This window comes from Lolium rigidum, chromosome 4, assembly GCF_022539505.1.
Source record: "Lolium rigidum isolate FL_2022 chromosome 4, APGP_CSIRO_Lrig_0.1, whole genome shotgun sequence".
NCBI classification, from domain to species: domain Eukaryota; kingdom Viridiplantae; phylum Streptophyta; class Magnoliopsida; order Poales; family Poaceae; genus Lolium; species Lolium rigidum.
In genome coordinates, this window is record NC_061511.1 from 174,326,989 (window position 1) to 174,332,987 (window position 5,999).

Here is a 5,999-nt window from a genome sequence, read left to right on the forward strand (position 1 = left end):
GACACCGTTTTATTATTATCTGCAAATGCCCTGCTTGATTGTTACATGAGTTTCTCTCATCCATGCAACGCCCGTTATCCGTCCCCGTGCCTACAGTATTTTAATCCTGCTGTTTACTATAATCACTACTGCTGTCTCTGTTACTTTGCTGCTGTTATTTCACTACTGCTACTGCTATAAAACTGTTACTACTGATAAACTCTTGCGAGCAAGTCTGTTTCCAGGTGCAGCTGAATTGACACCTCTGCTGTTAAGGCTTTCAAGTATTCTGTGTCTCCCCTTGTGTCGAATCAATAAATTGGGTTTTACTACCCGCGAAGACTGCTGCGATCCCCTATACTTGTGGGTTATCAATGCGCCGAAGAAGAAGCTCTCCCATAGTGGAGTATGGGGGAGCATTTCGCATGACTTCATCAAGCAAGCACAATCAAGATAGGCGTTCCATCTTGTTGCGGTCAGACCGTCATCATCAAGCTCGAGTGGAATGCGCAAGGTTAAGGTTTGCTCTTGATAGGGTTTTTTTTCTCACCGGTCTCATGGTGTAGTTGGAGACCGGTTTATAGTTTAGTTGTCGTACTATCAAGAGGGCTCTCGAGTGAGTAACTCGATCGTATCCTTCGGAGAGCTCAAACCTTTGCATCCTTGCACCATCTTTCTTGGTTGTTATTTATCCATGTGATGTTTTAGAGCTTGTGCTTATTTTCAGGACAAGCTTTAGTTCATCGAAAACGGATTTCGCATATATCACTTGTTGCGTTTTCGAGTTTGGTGATTTTCTCGGTTTCTCATGGTTGAAGTGTTGCACCTCTAAATATAATAGAAAAACACCCCCACTGGTTTCCATATTTTCTCGGTAAGCTCTTGTCATCCTGTTTCCAACAAAATTGGTTTCACTCTATTCGGAGCTACCAAACTTAAACTTTGGATTTTACAAGGTAGCCGGTCAATATCACCAGGCCGGATTTTCCGGGCCGGATATTTGCAAAATATCGCAAAATATCCGGCCCCTGAAATTTGGCTAAGGACTTTTCGAAATGCGGCTCAGTAATACCCTGGAACAAGGCCGGACTTTTGCCCGGATTTTTCCAGAAGCCGGATTTTCCGAGGGGGGGGTGGGGGGGCGGATAATCCGGCCCCTATTTAGACCGGATTATCCGCCCCCAAATATCCTGCAACGGCTCGATTTTCTTGGGGGGTATAAATACCCCCCTTCTTCCTCCTTGGGCTGATGCTTCTTCCACTCTCTCTCCTCCGTTGTTGATCTTGAGAAGCTTGCCCTATCTCTCTATCCCTCCATGATTCTTTCCCCCTTTTGAGGGAAAAGAGAGAGGAGATCAAGATCCACACTTTGACCAAACCATATCATCTCTTTGTGAGTGAATCTTTGGGATCTAGATCTTGGAGAATTTTGTGTTCTCCTCTTTGTTCTTCCTCTCTTATTCCCTCAATAGCTTTTGTAGCTTTGTTGAAATTTGAGAGAGAAGGACTTGAGCATCTTTGTGGTGTTCATGCCATTGCATTTGTTGCATCGATTTGAGTTCTCCACGGTGATTCGTGGAAGTGAAAGCAAGAAGGTTGTTACTCTTGGATTCTTGGAACCCTAGACGGGTTCTAGGCCTTTGTGGTGATTTCTTGGGAGCCTCCAATTAAGTTGTGGATGCGTGCCCCAAGCTTTGTGTAAGGCCCGGTTTCCACCTCGAAGGGAATCCCTTAGTGGAACCGTGACCTAGGTCTTTGGTGAGGCGCCTTCGTGGCGCTCGGTGTGTGGTGTGACTCCCGCATCTTGGGGTGAGGCCTTTGTGGCGTTGGTGTGCATCGAGCAACCACACCTCAAGGAGAGGCCATTTGTGGCGTTCGGGAGAGCTCAGCCACCGCACCTCTCCAACAGAGATTAGCACTCGCAAGAGTGTGAACTTCGGGTTAAATCATCGTCTCTCGCGTGCCTCGGTTATCTCTATACCCGAGCTCTTTACTTATGCACTTTACCTTGTGATAGCCATCGTCCTTGAAGTTATATATCTTGCTATCACATAGTTGCTTGTATTGCTTAGCATAAGTTCTTGGTGCACATAGGTGAACCATAGTATATAAGCTTTGGGTTTGACAAAGTAAATGCTAGTTTTATTCCGCATTTGTTAAGCCCATCTCATAAAAGTTTTAAACCGCCTATTCACCCCCCTCTAGGCGACATCCGTGTCCTTTCAGCCTTCCCGGCCCAGATCTGGGCCTGTCGGGCCCCATCTAGGTCTGGGCGGGCCACCCCAAGCGCGTTGGCGTCGCCCCTGGAGGAAGAGGAGGTGCTTCAGCGGGGATGGGTGGTGACAGCCCTATCAGCCGGCCTGCTACAGCGCAGCGGCGGAGACTTTGCATGCCAGTTTGCCCGGTCGGGCAGTACGGGCCTGGTGTGTCTCTGCTGCCACGTCCGGTCTGCTACCGCGAAGGCAGTGGAGGTAGTTCCATCCCGCATGGCCACGGTGTTGCGACGCCTGCGGGCGCCATTTTTCCTTCCTGGAGGGCGTCGGGTGTACCCCCTCCTTACCCTCCTCCGCATACCGAGGGAAACCCTAGGACTATTACGGGCAACAGCGGCATCGTCGTCGTTTTCCTTGTTGAAGGTGTTTCTTGCTACGTGGCGATTCGGTGTGCTAGGAGCGTGGTGGGACTTCTCCGGAGGGTACAGTGGTGGCGGGTCATCCTCATTTTTTTGTCGATCTACTGGTGTCGGCACTTGTTTCTCTTACCTTTCTTTGTCTTTTCTTTTGGGCTTAGTTGTGATGTTACCCTAGGGTTCTCGATGTATCGGTGGTTGCTATATTAATATAGCGGAGCGAAAGCCTATTTCGAGGAGAAACTCACCAGGAGGTTGCATGATCTTGAGGCGGCTATCATGTCACACTCCACGAAAAGATATGCGTTGTTCAGGGTGGCGCCTCGATCCCTCATCAACGCCACCAAGTTAGGAAACCAGCAATCAGAAACCCTAGATATATAATCCAACAAAAATAAATGGAAACCAAAACAAAGAGAGAAGATTAGAGCCTTGACCACGTGTCGCTCCGCTCGAGTGAAGAGCGGAGCGATGCGGGGGAACCCTAGCACTCCACGGGCTTGATCTTGTTTTCTGGTTCTCCTCTCCCACTACCACCAGCCTTGCCATGGTAGCGGCAGCCCCGACATCCAGAGGCGGTGCGGGGAGGGGCCGCGGTGGATGCGGGGCTAGGAGGTTCCTCTCTCCCGGCGGTGTGGCGCGGGGCGACAACGGGACTTCAGCGGCGGCTAGCGAAGAGGTACAGGTGGAGCACGACGTGGGCCTGGAAAGGGGAAGAAGCTAGCTCCTGGGCGGTCTCGGCGGCATTGCGGTGGCTAGCTCCTTCTTCGGTCGATTGGGCGGCCTGAGGCGCTGGCCTAGGCAACGACGACGGCTCATCGGGGCAGGCAAGCTAGGGCAACGGCCCCAAAAATGCATTGGCGGATGCCGGCAAGCAGATCCCTGGAGTGGGACCTACATGGAGGCCACAAATTTGACTTTCGGGCCTGATTCGGTGGTCTCTATGGTGACTGCGGTAGGCCATTGCATGAGGCAGGCTGGTTGGGGCGCATCTGCTTCGTCCGACAAATGCAGATCCGTGGTGATGGCAGTGTGCCGTGGAAGAGGATGACGACATGGCGGCGGCGTGTTGGTGGCCGCTAGATGTGTGACGACGTTTCTTCATGGAGTGAGGTGCTGCTTTGGACGCCGCTTCGAGGAGTATGTTGGTCGACAGCGGAGAAGTGTGTCACGTTTTGCTATGCTCGGCGGCCTTGGGCATTCTCGGGTGTTCCTTTCCTAGTGAGCCTTTCTCTCTGAAAGGAGTAGATCCATGTGAAAGCTCTTCCCTAACCCTTGGGTCAGTGCCAATGATGGCGGCATCTACGGACGTCGTTTCCCTTCTTGGAGGCATCATCCTGTTGCGCACTTCTCTCGAGTTGTGGTCGGTGGAAGCAGGGGTAGCGGCTCTAGATGGTGGTTGAGTGTCGAGGCGGCGGCCTCAAGATTCATGGCAGGAAGAAGCTTCATGGGGCGGAGCAGAAGCTCACATTTCTTGGGTGAGAATCTTGTGTCGTGAGTGCAACGAGATTGTCAGATCAGTCGACAGATCAGTCGACGCGCCTTAGAGGAGGAGGCGGCCCCGGATGCTGCCACAGCGATCGTGGTCTGCGAGTGGTTTATCATGTGCATCTTGGGTTCCGGGTGGCTATCGTCCGGTGTCGTGGCTCAAGTACGAGCGGTGGTAAATCTGGAAGGCGATCATGGAAGGTGGTGTTCGTTGTTCGCCTGGCGTGGCAAAGCAGCTGGATGTTGGGCAGCGGCCCCGAAGCTTTAGCAGTGCTGAGGGCTCCTCATAGGGTCAGCTTCTTCACCTACGTTTGAGCGTCTCGTGCCTGCTCCTTTCATAACAGCCACAATGTCTTCTCTCCAGATGTGTTGAATGGTCATCTGTTTATTTACGGAGTGGCTTTTTTCGAGTTTAAGCTTTGTTGTTCGTGTGTGTTGGTCTTAGAGCATCTCCACCGGCGGCCTCGATAGCAATTTGGGGGCCGGAAACGAAAATGGGCTCGCACCGGCGCGCCCCAAACGACGCCGGCCAATTTCGGAGCCCATAGAATCGCCGGTAACCCCGTGCCGGCCCCTTCACCAAGGGCGCAAATCGGGCGCGCCGGCGCCTCGCGGAACGACGGTTTTCGCTGGTGGGGACGCCTTGTCAGCGACAGGACGCGATGGTTCGCATCGGCCGCGACGCCAGAAGGTTGGTCGTCGGCGTTTAATGGTCTCTCATGCGCAAACCGAGGCGTCCACGAGGGCAGCGACTGGCCACGCGGCATCCAATCGCGTACGTCGCCGTTAATGCGAGCAGTTGTCACCACTATATAGTACGTACGCCGTCCACCACCGCGGTGCTATCCTCTCATCTCCACTACCGCTGCCCCATCATTCTCTCCTCTCCACCTCAAAATGCCACGCCGTCTGAAGATGATGTACTCAAGGCTGGGCCTCAACGGCCATGCGCTGCCACCACCACCACCACCGCAGCCGGAGCCGGAGCCCGACGCGGACAACAGCTTCGACAACGACGTAGACCCAAGATTCGCGGTGTGACTCGAGGCCTACTTCGCAGATGCGAAAGCTGAGGCGGCGGAGGAGGCGGCGCAGTGGGGTGAGCAGCCGCAGGCACCCCCCGACCCGGAGCAGGCGGCGATCCTGACGTCGTTGAACGCGCAGCGGTTCCGGATGTTGAAGGAGGAGCAGCGGGAGTTCATCAACAACACTAATCTCGAGCACGCCCTCCAGATCTCGCTCCAGCGACAACGGAGGAGGCGGGACGCCTCCTGATGGAGGCAGAGCGACAGAAGCTTGCCTCCCTCAACGCTCATCGCCACTATGACACGTTCGCCCGCGAGCAAGCAAGGCACGCCGAGAACGAGGCTTCTCAGCAAAGGCTGGAAGCGCGGGGACGACGCCGCCGGCAAGCTCCTGCGACGCCAACCGCCATGCTCCACCGCCAGATGCGCGAAGCAAGGGCCGAGAGGCGGGCACGGACGCAGGCGGCAAAGGCGAAGAACGATGACGAGGCAGGCCCGTCGCGCGCCTCAATCGACGGCCAGTAGATTAGGATTAAGTTTAATTTTTTAAATTCGATTTTTAAATGTCGATTGAATTTCGTTTTGTATCAATTCAACGTACTTTTGTATAAATTTACGTACTTTGTATAAATTTCGTATGAATTTCGTTTAAATTCGGTTTTTAAATATCAATTTAAATCTAAATTTCTATTGGGGCTACACTACGGGACGCCAGTGTGGAAGCAGCCTCCAAATAGAAGATGCTCTGTCAGCGACCCCCATACGGTAGTGCCGACGCCTATTTGGGGGCGCCGGTGGAGATGCTCTTAGCCCGTGGCAACCCCATACGGTAGTGCCGACGCCTATTTGGGGGCGCCGGTGGAGATGCTCTTAGCCCG